The sequence below is a fragment of the Haliotis rubra genome, unplaced genomic scaffold (genome assembly GCF_003918875.1).
Source record: "Haliotis rubra isolate DU_JTF1 unplaced genomic scaffold, ASM391887v1 Scf165, whole genome shotgun sequence".
NCBI classification, from domain to species: domain Eukaryota; kingdom Metazoa; phylum Mollusca; class Gastropoda; order Lepetellida; family Haliotidae; genus Haliotis; species Haliotis rubra.
The window spans coordinates 1250782-1271695 of record NW_025765614.1 but is presented as its reverse complement, the minus strand read 5'-3'; positions in this window follow the sequence as shown (position 1 = coordinate 1271695).

The following is a 20914-nucleotide window of genomic DNA, read 5'->3' as shown; positions in this document are numbered from 1 at the left end:
TGAACCATATGTATTGCTCTGAGCTGTGTAAGAGCTGGAAGTCGAATCTGCGTTTATGATCGATTACTGGACGATGCATCCCGCTGTGATGAATGTGCCTGCAGAACTTCAACTGCATTGTGGTTCATCTTGTAATTTTACAACACTGTTTAGTAATAATTGGGTTTTTTTCCAATACAACATTTGTTCCTACTACAAATTGCGCTTGTTTTGTTTCGAAGCAGGCAAATGTTTGTTTGCGTTTGTTTTGACCGTCAGTTTATATATTTCCTTCGGCTGCTACAACTCAAAATATGTTAGGCAACGTGTACTGTGGCGGTCACCCTTAACAGATGTAGCAGATTTTATCTTGATCATGTTTTTTGGAACCATTATCGAACACCAAGGTTCTATTCCTATCTACCTGTTCATTCTGTGACAAGTATGTCTTCATCCCTTCGAAACCAATTCTTCAGGAAAGAGTGAGTGAGTATGGTTTTACGCCGCTTTTAGCATTATTCCAGCAATATCACGGCGGGGTACACCAGAAATGGGCTTCACACATTGTGCCCATGTGGGGAATCGAACCCGGGTCTTCTGCGTGACGAGCCAACGCTTTAACTACAAGGCTACCCCACCGCCCCCTTCAGGAAAGATATCACTAGTAGATATTCACTCACTTAACAGCTAAGGTGATGATGTCAAGTGTCATATGTCAAAACGTCTGTTGAAAGGATGCCTACAATAGGCGTGTTGTAATCTATAGAACGTTATATTAGCGCATTTGGACGCAGCGCATTGAACTAAAAGACATCTTCAAGTTGACGTACAGATTTAATTACATATCCTTTTCATGACACCGAATTCCGAAAATTTGAATCTACCTTTAAACGTCACTGCATTGACGTTAACTCGACCTGAGAATACCTACGCACACAGGACCTATTACACAGGCATACGTGCGATCCTCAATCAAGTGCCAAGTTGTGATCACGAAAAGAACCTCTCAAAACAAAACTAATCAGAATATTTGACATAAAACAACAAATTACTTCTATTTTAATAATAGTTCGAAGATTTCAGTTTCACATCCGGCAGCCGTGCAATACGTAAAGGTTGGAATGCAAACCGTTCGCCTAAGTGTGTTTTTTCGCAAGACTGTATTGCTATCGTCAGATAAAATGGGACGGCGAAGAGCATAACTGTCATATAGTCTATTTAAACTTCTCGGTTAGGTGATATGTTCACTACTGATAACTGGCACTTACCCCCTTTTTATGAAGGAATTTCCGCGCATTATCCGAGCAACCACAATGGTACCAATGGTAATTCCGCAAGCACATCTTTGTTATTCCGTAATCTAAATCTATAAGTTTTCTGCGGAAATTCCGTAATTGATGTGCAGAATTGACGGATGCGATTCTTGAATGTATCACTGTATACGGGTCTGTAGTTGTGTGCAGCTGCACCATGTTTTTCCCCAGAAATACACTTGGCATGTCGCCAAGTCGGAATACTACAATAGTCGTTGAGCATACACGTTACCGAGCAGATATGACTAGCAGCAATACAGGCTCAAGTCACTATATCCTCGACAGCCAAAGTTCCAATTAAATCATTGTAGGCGAACGTTATGTATAGAATGCATATTACATATTCTATAAAAAGTGTCATCTGATACTTGTTCTTGGTCCCAAAATCTTATTCCTCTCCCAAATCGCATACTCGAAGGTACTTATGTATTTAGTACTGTGTTGTGCCTTACAATGCTTGTTGGAAGGTAATTGCCGTTATTCCTATTGTTAAGATACGCACAAATGTCTCATAGAGATTTAGACCGCAGAGTCACTTAAGAAGCATCCACATTGACAGAATGCCCAGAAAGTATGGATTCTGCTGCTCTAACTCATGTATGACACAATATGCCAGAGGTATCATATCATCCCATGCTGTATTGATTTATCCCGAAGCTGTATCCATAAGTTAATATCAACCACCAATAATTAATCTATAAAAATATCATATCGGATCGAAAATAACAGGACTTATTACCACCCTGAAGCAAAGTCTATCAATGCGGATTCCCTAGGCATGATTAAATAAGGCTATGCGCATTCAGTTCCTAAAAGCTTCCGGTTTGAGCCGTATTCTTTTCAGAACCTAAGAGGGGATGCCACCTGCCTAACGAGTGTCATATTTGGTTATCATAAGCGAAAGATGCTTTTTTACTGTAAACAGACCGATTGTGTTCCTTTCTAGCGGACTCTAAGCGCCATGTATAATTATCTGTGCATTGATGCGTCAGTCCTGCGGTGAATGTCACCGATATGGGAAAGACTGAAAGGACACACCCTCCGAGCGCTTTACTCTTGATCCAAATTAATATGTTATTCATTGTTTAAACGTTACAGGCAGGGCACACCCTCCTGTAATTTGGTATTTATTTAACTAATATTCTTTGTATATCAAAACGTTTCTGAAAAAGAGTACTTCAGATATTTCAAAAGTGAGATATAGACAAAATACCCAAAGCAATATGAACTCATGTTATTAAAATCAAAACACTCAAACAAGTAGACTTTGGGGGGCATGTATGCTTCAATGATCTCAACATGGCGAGGAAACGCATGTTCGAGTGTGTTCGCTTCTTCATAATTGTTGGACAGAAGCTGGTTAAAATCCACATTGGACTGAGCCATTTGCCTTAATTCTTTCCTGACATGTGGATCTAAAACATTGCACTCATTCGTTCATTTCACAGGTCAGGAATCACGCTATCTTGCAGTGTTCGTTGGAAAGAGCATTTTCCTTTGACATCCTGGCCAGGTGCTGCTGATTTTGTTCTCTAAAAAAGATGTTACTGCTGCCATTTGAAATACACGCATGTTCCCAAAGGTCATGGTTTCTATTTGCCATGACGGTTTTTGGTGGTTTCTACATTTGGTCCGTCGTTTTTAATTTGTTCTTAACAAAGCGCTTTGTAAGGCCACACATTCAGTGGTCGAACAAAAGCGTCATGAAAGAAGTAACTTTAAAAGATATTGTTGGTAAAAACGATAAATATTGAGTTTCGTTGAATGAAAGGTCAAAGACTTGCTTCAGTGGCCCAATCGATCCAGTTCAAGCGTTTCTCAAATTTGTTACCGGACTCATCAATAATGAAAACCAGTTCTTGCTAATTATACTGTATTGGGAGAATGCGCTTCTGAAAAGAAAGACAATTCAAGCATTGAATAAGACAGAAACTGTTGAGCGTTAAGGACGTTCTGTTTGATCTGTAAACAAATAATTGATCCTACCTTACGTGTTGGCGGCCAGTACATAACCGGCACAATGATATATCATGTTGATTCTGCACTATCACACATGCGCACACTGGGGTTGCAACGTTGGAGTTTTACATTTCACGAAGAAGTATTAATAATCAACTAATCGTACATGCACCTCAAGAAAATCAATTGAACTCATAATATATATATATATATGGCTTTATGTATCAAGTGGATTGTTTCCTGGCTGACGGATCTTGACTTTGTCCACTACGCTGTACCTTACGTGTTTGGGGAACTTACTGTGCTGTCATCTCTAGGTGTTGCGTGGATTTTTCGTTCCCTCTTCACTTGACAATGGAATGGTGACTTGAACAGGCACGGGTGGACAAGTGGCATGGGCCTGGAGAAAGGATGTGAGTCTTTCTGAGTTAAGTCAGTGATGTTGTCTATTGTGGAATGCACATTCTCAAAAAGAGAAAACACAACTGCAATAAACCTATTCTCTCCTGGGATGTGTTGCCATAAGTGCAGTATGTTATCTGGGGAACATCCACGCCACAATCGGGCATTGGCATTCTCATTTCTCTGTGTTCGTATTTTGTGGAATTCCAAAGCTTCTTAACAAACCGTACAAAACAGCACCACAGAATGTGTCACCAAATCCTTGTCGCAAAGATTCACCATGTTCCCAAAAGACAAGCAGAAACAAGGAGGGTCTTAACAGTCACAGAAAGAATCTGAGGTCACTAAAGTTCAATTCGCTCAACACGGTTCCGTTTTCGACTTCAATATCAGACACTATGAACTGAAGGAACACTAGTCGTTAAGTTATGGGGCATCTGTTACTGAAGGTTGTGACTACAGTTGAGTTCGTCAGCAGCTTTCATGTTTCTGGATACTTTGGTACCAGCAGAAATAAGTGCCATCTAAGGATCACAGAGGTAACAATATGTGATATGCTCGACTCACTTATAACTTCAATGTGAAATTTTGAGAGATATCACTAAGGCACGAAGTAGCCTTGAGGCATTCCTATGGACATCAAGCTTGACCCACTACTTGTTGATCTGATCTGATCTCTTATGGGTTCGACCCGTGAAGATCTGGGTTAGAATTGATCTTCAGCAACCCATGTTTGTCGTAAGAGGCAACTAACGGGAGGTCAGGCTCGCTGTCTTTGTTGACACATGTCATCGTATCCCAATTGCGTAGATAGATGCTCATGCTGTTGATCACTGGATTGTCTGGTGCAGACTCGATTATTTACAAATCGGCTCCATGTTGCTGGGATATTGCTGAGTACGGCGTAAAACTAAACTCACTCACTCTTAGGGGATCTTTTGTCTGGACAGTTACATGTTCACAAGAGTTTACCACCTAAAGGATGACAAATGTTTCAATAGCCAAGTTTATGAGAGCAATGTTCCAGCATCTCCAATCCTTTGGTCTCTATATTACACAACTGTTGCTGTACAATCAAGCAATGATCGTCATAAAGTTCATGCTGTAAAGTTGTTTGATCGGGGTTTTCAGCACTTAATACCTTAGTAAGAAGTTTAGAATGTTTTATGACAGACATGTGGGCGACATTTGTAAATTTGATGCACCATGCAATTCCATATCTTGACTCGTAACAATATATTTCCATGTTTATCCCAAATGACATGTACCTTGTCTTTGCGTGTGATTGTGATAGGTGCTTTCGATAATGTAAGTCCATGATACACACGTACAAAGGCAAAAACATAAACGGAGGTCACAATTCCAAGCAACATTTGTGTTCTGCACGAAACTAAACACTTTTTTTATTTACTTCCTGGATGCCATTTCACAGACGTATCTCCTTTTTCATATTCCAGACGGCGCTCTCGTGTTTTATTCGTTCGACCCGACAGTCAAAACGGACAACACGGTAGGCCGTTCGTAGGAAGCTGTAAGCTGTTAAATTTTATATTACCACGTTTAGATATTATTCCTTGAAATGTTTGTTCAGTTGGTTTGTATATTTAACAAACCGACAGTGCAACATAAGGGAGTAAGTTAGTGAGTGAGTGAGTTTTACGCCGCACTCAGCAATATTTATCATCATCATCATCATGAAAACATATATATAGCGCCAATTCCAGTCCAAAAGTACTGCCCAGTAGCGCTCTCCGAACAGCTCAAGAAAGAAAAAATAGACACTGTATGTTTTCTTAAAAAGGTATGTCTTCAGTCTGGATTTGAAAATCTTCAGGTTGTTTATTGTTCTTAGCTCCAGTGGAAGATGATTCCAGAGAGTGGGTCCTGCCACCTGAAATGATCGATCCCCAAACCTGGTGCTGGACTTAATACGTGGGACAACAAGAATACCAAGCTTTTCAGATCGGAGACTTCGGTGGGGCTGATATCTGGTGATCAGGTCAGATAGATACTTTGGAGCTAGGTTATTGAGACACTTGAAAACAAGAAGATTGAGTTTGTATTAGATTCTGTCTGATATGGGAAGCCAGTGTAATCTCTGCAGAACAGGAGTTATGTGAGAGTATTTCTGTTATCTGGAGACAAGTCTAGCAGCAAAGTTTTGTACGCGTTGGTGCTTTCCTATTGAGGATTTAGGCAGGCCATAGAGTAGACAGTTGCAGTAGTCCATCCGAGATGAAATATACGCATGGATCAATGAACAGGTTGTCCTCTCATCAAGGTAGCGCCGGATTTGCGAGATGTTCCGTAAGTTGTAGAATGACTTGCTGCAAACTGACTTGATATGAGCATCCAGGGATAAGTGGGAGTCAAACATTACACCAAGGTTTCTAGCCTCCGGACTTGGGACAATGATATGACTATCAATATGGAGGTCTGGTAGAGGTAGATGTTCAGCAGCTCGCTTTGAGGTAATGATGAGAACTTCTGTTTTCTCTCATTGAGCTTCAGCCAGTGTGTTCCAATGTTTGATTGCCTGTACGCAGCTCTCAATTTGCGCAAATGCTGTAGTGGATGATGGGCGACAAGTTGGCTTGAAGGAAAGATACAGCTGTGTGTCATCGACGTTTAGGTGGAAGGAAAGACTGTAACATCTGGCTATGTATCCTAAGGGACAAGTGTACACTGTGAATAACAAGGGGCCTAAGACAGATCCCTGCGGAACTCCATAAACAAGCTCCTTAGAGTCAGATGAGTGGTCACCGATTACGACACGTTGGTATCTTTCTGATAGGTATGAACGAATCCACTGAAGCGCTGTGCCATTGATACCTACTCTTTCCTACAGGGTGCTGATGAGGATGTCATGGTCGATTGTGTCGATATTCCAGCTATATGGCGGCGGTCTGTTAATAATTGAGTCTGGACCAGACAATCCAGTTATTAACAGCATGAGCATCGGTCTGCTCAATTGGGAACCAAAGACATGTGTCAACCATGTCAGCGAGCCTGACCACCCGATCCCGTTAGTCGCCTCTTACGACAAGCATAGTCGCCTTTTGTGGCAAGCATGGGTTGCTGAAGACCTATTCTAACCCGGATCTTCACGGGTCGCAACATAAGTGAGGACCCAATACCAAATATACTTTCCAATGTTGCAAGTAATTGCACTGGCGTGGAGGCAGACGGGTCTTTTGAGAAGTAGTTCTGAAAAGAAATCTGCTAAACTGGTATCGAAGTATCATGATCACACGCACTCATATTAAATACCTGTGAGGATACTCCTAAGATTAAAATGACACCACATACACACGATATTTTTTGCCTCCAATAATTAGATTCAGAGTAATCATAGCTAGTGGATAAAAGTATAATACATAATAACTTAATAACCATAAAAATGATAAATTCATAATTCTGCATGGTAATTCGTCCAGCTTGTCCTAATACGATCCGTTTCACGGAGCGTAACGTACCCAGGTTATGCTTAGAACTGCGTATTCTTTGTTGTTGAAACACATTAATTGTTCACGCCTCATTACAGTTGATCTCCTGTTTGAACAAACAGATGTGCCAGTTACAATCATCCCTAAAGTCAAAACCGGAAACATGCAAATTCAATTCTTCAAAGCTAATTTTCCAAAAGAGATTTTTCCTGTGGCGTCCGTAATATTTATCACCAATTACAAATGGCTGTAGTATTGATGAGTTCACCTTGAACAGGCGTGTGCATGACAAAGATTTCCCCCACCAATTATATCTGCATAAATACTACATACACAATTGACTTAACATTATTCCCGTGTGATCAAAGAAGCAATCTAATATAATTAATTGCTACAAAAGCCCAACCTCAGCGAATTTATGAGAGGGGTTCAGCATAGGGGATCAATTATTTCACCACAAAGCCACTGACGCAGCAGCAGGTTTAGAATGGGGACATTGAAATAGGAGCCGCTCAGTGCTGCAATCAGACGCAGGCATAACTCAATACTCATCCAATTCAAAGGTGAAGATGTAACCTAGTACCTTTTGGATGTTTGTGCACAAAAATGGTTGGTTGGTTGGTTTGTTGTTTAACGCCGCACTCAGCAATATTACAGCTATACGGTGACGATCTGTCAATAATCGAGTCCGGACCAGGCAATCCTGCGATCAACAGCATGAGCATCGATCTACGCATTGGCATACGATGACATGTGTCAACCAAGTCATCGAGCCTGACCATCCGATCCCGTGAGTCGCCTCTTACAAGCATGGATTACTGCAGATCAATTCTAACCCGGGTCTTAACGGGTCACAATAATGGTACCACAGTGATGTATACCGGTGATACTAAGAGAAGTTGCATATAAAGGTTTGACGATTACACTAGTTTACATGTCGTAATCACAATATCAGTGATTATGCTGAAAAGTACAAAAGAGAACAGATACATGCATACATTTCTCTATTATATACATATTGGGAACCATAAATCCAGAGCTGACAATGATGCCTGATATATTATTGTTGAATTTCCCACCATGTAATTATATACATGCATAACACTAACAAATTTAGATTTTAATAAAGTAATTCGATGAGATGTATGTGATATTACTGCACACAAATCTGAGAAGATTTATTATACACATCAGATGTAAGAGCGTAGGCGAACTGCCGTGAAATAAGAACAATTACCATGCTTAAGCCTTCAGCACGTGTCACCTTCAGAAGAAGAAAAGTTGGCATACAATGTCTGGTAACAAGCCAACCGGACAGACATTGACGGCATTGTCGCTGACGGCATTGTAGTGCCTCTCAGGCCATCTCTGAATTAGACCACTTGCCCAGTAGCCAATTGTGCGTTCACCTACTGGAAGATATAGGGGATTTATATCATAGAAAATTATGTCCACCAGCTGCATAAGATCACACATCACTATCAGCTAATCAATAGTCTTCTGAGGCATCGTTTATGCAATGATATTACAAACAGGAGATTTGACAGAGTACTAGTTTCTCAACCCATCACTAGCCACGGATAACGGGTATGCCTTGTTTATGCAATGATATTACAAACAGGAGATTTGACAGAGTACTAGTTTCTCAACCCATCACTAGCCACGGATAACGAGTATGCCTTGTCCCACATTACAAACATGACAGGATATTAGTTATGCACGATTCCGTTTTATTTGTTCACTGTTTGAAAGTGTGAACCTTCGAAAGCGTTGAACACCACCACGGCTTTCATGCAATACGTGTCAAACTGTACTGTAGTTTTAGTTTACAGGACGGTAGAGAATTGCTGGGCTGCGTCAGGCAATGAATAACAGCGAAAAAAGCTCTTTCATATTCATAAGAAATATTTGCTAAAGGCACAGTCGATTATACGATTTCTTCTATATTTTGAGATCGTGTTTATGAATCACTATGAAGTTCAGATGATACAAGTACCAGGTGGTTTCGAAGAAGTCCGCGTGTCCTACCTCACTGGTGGCACCAATCACAAACACACGCAAAGGCCTTTCCACCTCAATATATTGCACAGGTCAAACTAGCCTGAGGGAATGCTGTAGGACATCATGTTGTAAACTTGTTCAAACATACTTTGAACAAGAGGCGTAAACAAAGCGCCAAAAGACTGGAGGCGGTTCGAATATTGCTCTGTATTAAGGGAAAATTATCTATTACTAATATTTTTGCATGGCTTCTAATATATTACCTTAGTTTAATAAGTAAACGTCATTGGGGTCTTCCTCATTTTCTGTTTGCCTATCCGAGAGGAAATTCCTCTTCGTAGGTAAAAACAAAATCATCAAGGGTGTCCACAAGGATGCCTACGTTTTGCTTAAATATATTTTCACATAGGTCAAGCATTTAAGATCTCAGTAAACATTTGGTTTTATTTGGAAAAAAAGTCATGAACCGCTGACGACAGAAGTGACTGCATGTAAAATCACAAATGCCTCAATAATCAGGGAATGAAGTTTGTCCTAACGGATATCGCGTCTGATAGTAGTCTACTGCAAACAATCAAATGTTTGACAGCTTCGAACTTCTTTCGTTTCACGAAGCTACACATTTTCAAGCAAATCCTTTGCGATATTAGAATCCACATGGTATTAAATCCACATGACCCAAATACTCTCTGTATAAAATCTGTTTTGAATATGCATCTTGTAATCAGTGATGATCATTAAATGTACAACGACTAAACCTACTCACTGTAGGTTTCAACATCGGTGGTGTAGCACTGTGAATGCACTGTGTAATACTCACATGCAAACTGGTTTCCTGTGTACATCATATATCACTGCTCGGTATGTGATGTAATGTCCCCATCTTCAGTCTCAGTGTAACACGAGAGGGCTTTCAATTATTCAATAGTCACACGGGAGTGATTGAATGGCGGTTTCATGTCGTTTTTACCACCACAGCAGCAATATTCTGACGGCGGACACAGACAATGGGCTTCACAAGCAGTGTTGTTACACCTAGTTGGGCTGTGGTGTATGCTATTACATTCTCCATCACGCCCATCCTGCCCCAGTCTCAACACTGCATTTTCAAATATTAACGACAATCCGGGCTCCGTTAAACCCCAACTACTGGGCACAGAGTGAGTGAGTTTAGTTTTACGCCGCACTCAGCAATATTACAGCTACATGGCGGCGGTCTGTAAATAATCGAGTCTGGACCGGATAATCCATTGATAAAAAAAAACATGACCATCGATCTACGCAATGGGGATACGATGACATGTGTCAACCAAGTCAGCGAGCCTGACCACCCGATCTCGTTAGTCGCCTCTTACGACATGGGCTGCTGAAGATCAATTCTAATCCGATTCTTCACCGGTCCTGGAGAGAGACTTAGATATATATGCGTAATTGCACTACATCGTATCTGTGATGCGTTTATCGTTTATTGCAACCAGAGACCATGCTGTCCTTATAGACGAGTGCTCATTGCATTCATGTTATGTTGTTACTTAACGCGATTTATTAAACTTTATCACATCAGCCTGTAAGTGCTCGTGACTTGATCCTAGGAACCAGTGGTTAAAGTCATGAGCAACGCACCATGACACAGTAATTCTATACATGCATTAATATGTTAGTGTTTTAAGCGTACATGTTGATGTGAACAAGGTTGTAAAGGCACATGTTGTCACGTACAAAGCAGTTTAAATCACACTTCACTCACTCACTCACTCACTCACACACCCACCAACCCACACCCATCCACTCACTTACCCACTTACCCATTCATCCACCATCCCACTCACTCACTCACATAATCATCCACGTTCCTGTTCCCCAGAGCCATCTTTGCATTACGCCTGTTGTAAGCTTTGTTAAAGTTAGCGTTACATTTATCGAAGCGCCAAGTCTGACCAGCAGAAAAGAATCCTCGTGACTTATATTGGATACTGTGGCTTTTTGTTCCCTGTGGTTCGGCGTATTACAATAACAGAATAATAAAACCATTTGTAATACCGAGAGAAATTCCATGATCACACCGTGGAGACTACACAAGGCAAGGTGCCATAACTTGCACAAGCAATTGCATTCACATAACGATCTCATCTTACTGCATACCAAAACACAACGGAGTGAAGGGAGCCATATTTCGGACAAGGTCTCTCACCGAACGTGACCCCCAAGGACCTGTGACCTTTGCGTTCAATGATGGACAGAATAGAAGCCCCAGATACCCGAAAGGGTCAATCTGCCGTACATGATCGCTTTCAAAACACTCTCATTGATGAATATTACTCGCCTTGTTTCAGACCTTTGTGCAGTGAATAGGAACAAAATCTAATCTACTGTTAATGTAGTGTTCCGAAAGTGATCTTGGCATCTTGCTTTTTGATACCTATAACGTGTACATATCGACACGAAATCGTGATATACCAGGTCTAAAATATCCCTGTCTTAACAGATGTATGACCGTTATTGAAGAACTGATGTATGTACATTAGCGTCAAATCTTTTTGAAAATTACCCATATGCATGTGCTACTCAAAATTTGCTGGGGATCAAACTTTGGCGATATACAAAAGTCATCTCACAAAAATAAATTGGTTTACCACCGTTGGACATCAATGTCGTGGTCAACGTAGAGAGGCTTGAAAGCATGGGCACTATGGTTCCTGAGTGCTAGAAACTCTGTGTTTGGTTTTACCCTGACAGAATCGTTGCATTATCAGAAACCACGACAATATTTGCCAAGGAAGTATGCAAGAACTGAAAACGTCCGCACAGCGTCGCACATGTAGTTTGAAGACCGAGGATTCCAACACTTTCTGGAGCACGACTCTTAATTGACACTTATTGGAGCACGACGAAATCGAGCAATGATCACATCTTGTGGATCACGTGCTACTGACGGATTTGTTTTTGGCAATCAATTTTCTTTTGTCATTTGTTTACGTTTCGTGTTCGGTTAACAGTGATCTGACATATTATTGGTCCATACTGTTTGTTGGCATTGTGTGGGACATGACAGCTGACCTTTGGTAATTAAGCATTATTGTCTTCACACAATATAGTGTCAACAAATGCACACAATTTGACGTGTTACTTTGAGAAGTACACAAACGGTTCTTCTTTATGCAGATTGTGTAAATGACGAATCCTATCTGTATGGCAGGATATACCCTCTTTCCGAATACATGGTGTTATGGCAGCTTTCCATTAGCCCATTCGTATAATATTCGGCACTGTTGTGCCAATGGTATCTGTTGTTATCAGACACTGGTTATTCTTTGTTTGGTTTCCATAATCGTGGTTATTAGTGATTGAATGACTTATATATCAGGGTCATTCAGTTAATACTGTTTGTGGCGGGTGAAACAGGCGCCTATCGTATGAACAATAATTATCAGAGGAATGCAGTTTCCAACATTGTTGGTATCTCATGTCAGTGTTGACTATAAGGATTTCTAATTGTTTGATCGCATTCAGTTTGTGAGTAAATAAGGAAACATTAAATTCTTATTTGGTTTGATAACGGTGAAAGCATCTTCATCGAAATGTCGCTCTATCCAATGAGAAAACGTTATCCATAAAGTCGTATGCTTCTTTATCTTAAGCTTTCTTCTGTATCCGACAGCTCATAGTCATTGGATCATAAGGCAGTTTTACAATCAAATTTGACAGGTTGTTAATACCCCATCAATCGGTATTGGTAGGAATATGCAAACTTCAAAAGCAAGCTATTGGCCTTATAATCTGTATAAAACCGGAATGGGAACACTGATGGATACAGTGAACTGCTGTAATATTGTTTCAATTCGCCATCGAGAAGACGTCACTTAAAGCATACCAGACAAATATTTACATTGACTACTATATTATTTGACTGATATATCACGACATTTAGACATAGCTTCGTGTGAAATGGACGAGGAGTGGGTTGTTCACCCTGAAGATATGACGGATTAAATAACAGTAATCAGCCGGTGACAATGGAACATTCGCTCAACGCCATGATCAAAGTCGTCATTGTGAGATTTCATGACAAAACCTTCGCTTTACAATCGATGCTTGTAATTGGTATGCTAGCATCAAAGAAGGCTGTTGGACCTGCCAGTTACACAATGCTGGTTTCGGTCATCGGTTTCCATGTCAGCCAGAAGCCCTTTGTGTTCAATTATTTCTGATTTTTGCTGCGACACGTATAAGAATTGGCTATATTGTACGGTTCTTTGTTTCTTTGCATCGTCGTCCGTTGCCACTTATTTGTCATTACGTAGATACGTCTTGTCACTTCTGTCAGTTCTAATCTGGAAATCTAATTAAAACGTTCTCTTCTACTTACAATTTCATTAGCGTGGTTTTAAAGCGGGATTTATAATTTTTATATGATACAGCATAATGATATTTTTTTGTGAATTCACTGAAGATCCAGGTAAAAATTGGTCTTCAGTAACCAATGCTTGTTAGAGGCGACTATCTGATGTTCAGACTTGCTGACTTGGCTTATGCAATTCTTCTATCCCAGTTGCGTAGATCCACGCTTCTGGTGTCAGTCATTTGATTTTCGGTGATTTCATCATCAGCTGTAATATAGTGGCGTTTCACAACAGAGAACAAATAAGTATTTACTACCACTCCAATGTGCCTTTGTCAAACAGAATCGTCGGGATTAAGGTATACCTACTGCAATGAAGTTAAATTTAAGGCAATTTGTTCAAAGACGAGATGTGACCTCAATCTTATATTTTCTTGTATGCGTAGATAGGTGTGTTTGGTTCAACTTGGAACAATACAATAGATTCTTGAGGCATGTAAGCTTGATTTGAATGGAAGACAAAATGTCTACAGGTGTTGCACGTTTTCACAGGATCGTGTCCCAGAAAAACAAGAAACATACTAATAGTAGCAAATCAGGAATAATATTCAAACCCACAACTAGGTTGCTGGCAAAAATAATGAACGAATCTGCGCAGTGCGAATTGTGGCACCTGAGGCGATAGGGACACCCAGTGCCCTTTCATTTCCTTTGAAACACATTCTGAAACCTCGTTTACTTTGATTGAATAAACTGGGTATGTCTCTGAACGCAAATTGGAAGTAACGTCATGAACCGGACAGAAACTCTTCCGACATTGTTGTATAAAGTCAGAGCTCCGCGGACAGTCTCAACCTGCGGACAAGTCGATACATATTTCCATTACCCAAAAGACGTTAGAGGCAACCTGTTGTTGCGCGCTTGTCCCCGCAAGGCCAGGACAGATTTTCATCACCTTTCTGTCTGATGCTATAACTGGATCGTGTTTGTTTATTTGTTTGAATGCTTGTTTGAAGTTTAACACCGAGTACAGCAATATCTAATGGAGCCTGGACCAGACAATCCAGTGATCAACATCATGAGCACTGATCTACGCAGTTAGGATACGATAACATGTAGTAAGGCTGTGGTGGCTCCATTACCTGTCAGAGTACACATACAATATAAATAGAACTGAACAAAATCGTTTCAATAATCATAAGCAGTCTGTAATAAGAAACCTTAGGTAAAGGATTATTTGTCCTTTTAACTTAAGTAACATTTTTGATGACTTGAATGAATGTGTGTTTCTTTCCTTTTTGAAGTAGGGTCGACCTTAGCCTTGAACGTGGATAAGGTGTATTATGTCCGAAAAGACTGCTTGGCGACTGTAATCTGACCCTCTAGTGCATTCCGCAGCAGAAAACAGTAACGTTATCGTCTTGGCTAAAACAGTAACTGTTCCTTTTTTGTGTGTCCAACATTTTTGTAAAAGTGAGTGAGTGAGTTTAGTTTTACGCCGCACTCAGCAATTTCCAGCTATATGGCGGCGGTCTGTAAATAATCGAGTCTGGTCCAGACAATCCAGTGATCAACATCATGAACATCGATCTGCGCAATTGGGAACCGATGACATGTATCAACCAAGTCAGCGAGCCTGACAACCCGATCCCGTTAGTCGCCTCTTACGACAAGCATAGTTGCCTTCTGTGACAAGCACTACCCCGGATCTTCACGGGTCTTTTTGTAAAAGCCACCCAGGAGTGGTACGTCCGAATGACGACCATCAGACAAACCGACATACGACATGTAGATACAACTAACATCATGTCTATAATAACAATAATTACAATAACGCGACAACCCTACCATGACAATAAAATCCTTCTCCTTAACAAATAGTCGACTGCACGACTCATATAAATCGCTATTAAATAGAAATGATACCATGTGTCCTGGGAAACGGGAACGTATCCTGTCCCACAGATACCATCCGTCAATTCCCGTGAAGGAAAAGAAAACATCATCTCGATTTCCTCCGGACATACTAAATAAATGGGGCGGTGGGGTAGCATAGTGGTTAAAGCGTTCGCTCGTCACGCAGAAGACCCGGGTTCGATTCCCCACTTGGGTACAATCTGTGAAGCCCATTTCTGGTGTCCCCCGCTGTAATATTGCTGGAATATTGCTAAAAGCGGCGTAAACCATACTCACTCACTCACTAAATAAATAAATGACACCATGACGCTAATATACTTAAGAACCCGCATCGGATGTCAGCACATAAGGCTTCTACCATAATGACTGAGATCTGTGATCAGCATACATTTACGACAAATACAAGAGAGTATAAGCAGTGTTTATGTAATACAAAACATAAACGTAAGCTGAAATTAATCTGTGACTGTTCAGCTATAACACATTACAATGAGGAAGACCCAAACGAAGCGTAGTTTGTTTTCACGCTGTATCACCATTATAATATTTGCTTTATATATGGCGTACATTGAAAAATAATTGTCCACGTACCATTTCCATGCGATTTAATGCTAAAAGCCTTCATGTTGTTGTTAAATACAAGAGATTTATCGTTTATGAACGTATATCACAATTTCTTCATGATTGATGACGTTTTTGCTGTTATTGTCTGGGTTTCCTGGAGCAAACATAATGGTAATGATCACGATGTGTGCAGTAAATCCCTACTCCTATTACCGCTATAAAACCAGCGTGTGTACAAATCGATGTGCGTGATGATGTCACGACGGTCTGAAATAATTCAACAGGGATATGTTTAAATCACTTCTGAAAGAAGAACTTGAGAAGTTAAGCCGCTGCCGTTCGCAATATGAGCAAGTGCGTGGAAACATAAGTAGCTGCTTTTAAACGATGAGTTATCGTTCAACAACATTGGTGTTCAAGGGTGTTTGCTCATGGTGCCGAGTAAGGCTAACGTTGTAACGTTAAAAGCATCAGCGTAGACCTAGGAAGCTGCATCATAACATGGCATATGTCTCTACGTGAATTAGGTTGGCTCATACATTTCTGTGTCATGCCAATGACACAGAAATAGGGATTGTATGGGTGGTCCAGATGTATAAATTGGCTATCATCGAGGGTTTGAACCCCAGCTTTGCCGTAATTATGGTTCCAGACATGTTGCGGCCACACTGGTTCCTTGACTTTACCAAAGTGGAAAACTTTAAAGACCTGCATCAAATCAGCCCGTTCTTCCCACATCAACGTTGGCTCTGCTTGCCCTGTCGACTTGCCCCGGAGTTCTCTGTTAAGAGTTGTGTTCCTTGAATTTCAGCTCTCCCGAGGTGTGTGTTTCGAGATTTGCCAGTATGAATACTGGCGTTTATGGCATCACCAAAATGGTAAACGTTTAGAGGTTGCACCACTACAGGATTTCTCCACATCAAGCTGACATAAACGTGACACAAGAGGCGTTGAACATAAGTCACTCACCCCAACATCTGGCTTACACGCAGTGCTGTTACACATTGTAAAATACTGTTAACATCAGACTGCATCAGAATTCAAACACTTTGCATTCCAGCGTGAATGTACATATACAAGTAACCCTGCTACTTACAAGGCTGCGTGGTTAGAGCGTCCGCCCGGAGAGCGGAAGGTCGCGGGTTCGATCCCCGACCGCGTCATACCAAAAGTCGTTAAAATATGGTACTTGTTGGTCCCTGCCTGGCGCTCGGCATTACTGGGTACAACAAGGACTGGTTGGCTCGGAGTCAGTATAATGTGTCTGAGTGGGATATTCATGCTTCACTGCGGCATGGTATTTCAGTGGGCTAGCACTATAAAACCAGCTTAAGTCTGGGTTAGTACAAGCAGCTGCGCATACACATACACACGCATGCACGTCGTCATATGAGCGAAATATTCTCAAGCACGACGTTAAACCCAATTTCACCTCACCTCACTTACAAGGATGCAAATCACCAATCGCCAATTCGGATTCATTTGGTTTCTTGCAATCATTCATCACAACTGGTCGATTTATTCATCTCATATTGCTACTGTTGTCGTTCGTGTCTTGACAGGACATCCATATTGTGTGCGATTTTGTTGTAAACTGATTAGATGCAAGGTCGTTACGTGTGTTGCCATATGCTTAGATCGAAAATATGTATTGATGACACCTATAAATTCTCATCGTCTTCGGCCCGTCATGATTCGGCCCTAATCAAATCTGTCAATTCCAAAGCAAGTTCATCTTTGTTGACTTAACCAAAAAAGGGTCGATGTCGTAAAATAATACATTGAATCATTCGTATTGTTATATTAGCTAGTTATACACTTTGTATAATTATTTTCAAAGTAAAAAGAAGACATTAACCCACGAATGATATAAGTACATGTATATTGTGCAGAAGTACCGGAAGTTGCGCAGACGCATGAATCTGAGAATCAGTACAGTGATGCATGTGAACTCCATGACGACACGTTTTTCACGTCAATCTATTGTTCGTATGACGCAATAATATTGATTTATGGTGTCATGGATACTGTATGCCGAGACGCCGTATTGTTCCCAACACCGAGGCAGACTAGTATGTCCTTTTTCGCTTGAAATCAAGGAACAACCCAACAGTTCCACGAGAACATTTTATGTCCTGTAGTTTGACGGTGGAGAAAATGTGTGAAGGGTAACATGTCTGTAAGTGTTCCATCTGTCAAACGCAAGTTTTCACGGTTTTAAGTGTTAACTTTAAATATAAGACCTGTTAACCCTAATCGTTTTGCTGAAGATGAACTGCAACAACAACAGATCAAAATGGTACATAATAAATGATTATCGCAGCTCTCAAACCTTCATTGGTGCTCAAACTTTACCACCACCATATGACTGGTTATTAAACGTATGCTCATAATACAGTCAGAATCCAACAGTGGATTTCGCAGAATGGACTCTGCTTTTGGCAGAAACCTTCCGACGGGTATTCTGTGATGTTAACGTTTTGTATCATTAGTTTGAAAGTTCTGTTCACCCTTATTGATTGGACGTTAGTAATCAGCACCATCCTGAGCTATGCGTTCGTAAATTAATGTCATTTTAACAATTAAAACAATATCATTTGTCATCCGACAACGAATTTGTTATCTGCTCCCTTATTATCAGCATTGATAATAGCAATAAAAGCATGTACATCCCGCAGTTATAACACATGTTATTTGTTATTTATATGTAAGTCATATCGATATTCTTTTGTTTATGTACGTATGATATATGTACGAATGTTGGTAAATTGACATACAGAAACTTATTTGCGCATAGTGGTACAATATTGGCCAATAATACATAAATGACATCATCGAAAAATCTCGTTAACGATATATAAGCAGACAGAAGCAGTTTCAAATGTTAACTGACATATCACGAGTTCATGCTTTGTGTATTGTTGAGATCATTTGTCTGCATTGACGCGTAGCACAACGGCAAATATGATATCCGAATTATGTGCTTTTGGAGACAAACGACCGTTAATACTTTAATAGCGATGTGTATGTGTACAGTTACAAAAACTGGTGCGAGCTGATACTTCTAAGGCATGTAGCTTAATTGAAGGGGAATTTGCCCTGTAGACCAATGGCGGATGCTGACTGAAAAACTTTCAGTTGTTCGACAACATATATTCAGAAACAAATGTCTTTACTTGAAGAAATATGAACACGTCTCTCAGGATTCATTACATTACTGGGGGTAGTTTTAATATAAAGAAAGCACACACACACACACACACACACACACACACACACACACACACACACACACATACCATTCACTTGTCCTGAACGTACAACATCAGCAGCTTCTTAATGCAACTCTGATTAATTGAAATCCTTGCTTACATAGGAACGTAACAGCACATCGACGCCGCTGCTGATACCTGATCTGGCATCTTGAAGAGGATAAATTCGAAAATGTGACTTCCTCTGCACTGGGAACAGGTGTTTGCTAAATTTCGTCCCGTTCCTAGTCTGTGTGTGGGTGTTTTCAACTCAAACGTATGTCAGATTTATTTTACAAATAAGTGTTTCACCCCACTTGGTTGAGTTTGTCAGCTTTTTTAGCTATCGATTCCCTAAGGTTATAACCTGCCTATTTTGAGACTGCTTTGGAGACCTACCACGCTTCGTAATGTCGTTATCAACAAATTACCATTTCTTTGGAGATTTCCTTTTTTTTGATACGTCCACAATATTTTCGATGGTAACAGTGACTTTTAACTTTTTAAACTGTCCACGCAATGTAGCATTACTGATAGCCACGGACTTGCAAAATATGTCAAATGTCAATGCGTGTTTTTATTATTTCGTTGTTATGTTTCGTTTCGTTTCGAGTAAGAGTGCTTGGTTTTGGCTTTACGAGAATAATTGACGCCATTTCAATTAAGTCATGTCGTGTCAGCCTAAGGTAGCCCTGGGTTTGGATCTGTGCCATTTTGGTACGCCCCCACAGGACGGGTTGGTGCCGATAATGGGAGTGAATCGAGGATGCCAACTTACAACCGATTCCAGAATGAGTGAGTGAGTCTAGTTTCAGCAATGTTCCAGCTATATGGCGGCCGTCTGTAAATATCGAGTCTGGACCAAACAATCCAATGATCAACAGCATGAGCTTCGATATACGCAACTGGGATACGATGACATATGTCAACCAAGTCGGCGAGCCTGACCACCCGAACCCGTTAGTCGCCTCTTATGACTATTCAAGAATGGCAAGTGAAATTAGATTGAGATCGTATATTTGAATATCTCGTTCATCTGGAAGAATGAGATGTATCCCACACTGTCCCTAGATTTCGGAGGTCATGTGTATGGTATGATTTCAGCTGATTACCAGTAATTCTTTAATTATAAACAGCATCTGAACCTAGCATACTATAAAGCATTTTACAAAAATAGTTTTTATAACCGATAAAATACGTCTGTGCCTTTCGGTTGGTTGACTACCGTGTGAAAGGGGTCATAGTTTGGAAAACACACCCGATAATCCTTATTTAATCAAGGGAAACATACGGTTACCTTTATCCTGCAAGCTGGGGCATAAGCCAATTTATCACTGCCACTTTCGGAATTTTGGTCAGACACCGCCAAAGGGGGTTATTATGAGTCGAATTGAATACACGAAACCAGCCCAAAGGTGCTGAAAATTGTTACATCGTCAACTGCTATTTGTCAACGGTTTTCGATAGCTCTTCGATACAACACAAGTACATGTAGCTATAACCTGTAATTGACAGTCAACAGCATGGAAATCAGGAACATTGGACATGTAAACTAAAAGGTTCGTTTGGTGGTTTGTTTCATAGCAGAATTACAGTGGACGAATTAATGCTTTTAGCAGGCAGTGTTGAACATGCTGATCGAAATAGACCTATTATAAAACACTGTTTAGATACACGTATATTGAAATAAAATTAAAGTCTTTGGACATGTCTTCCAGTAAATATGTTTGTTGGCAGCTGCAC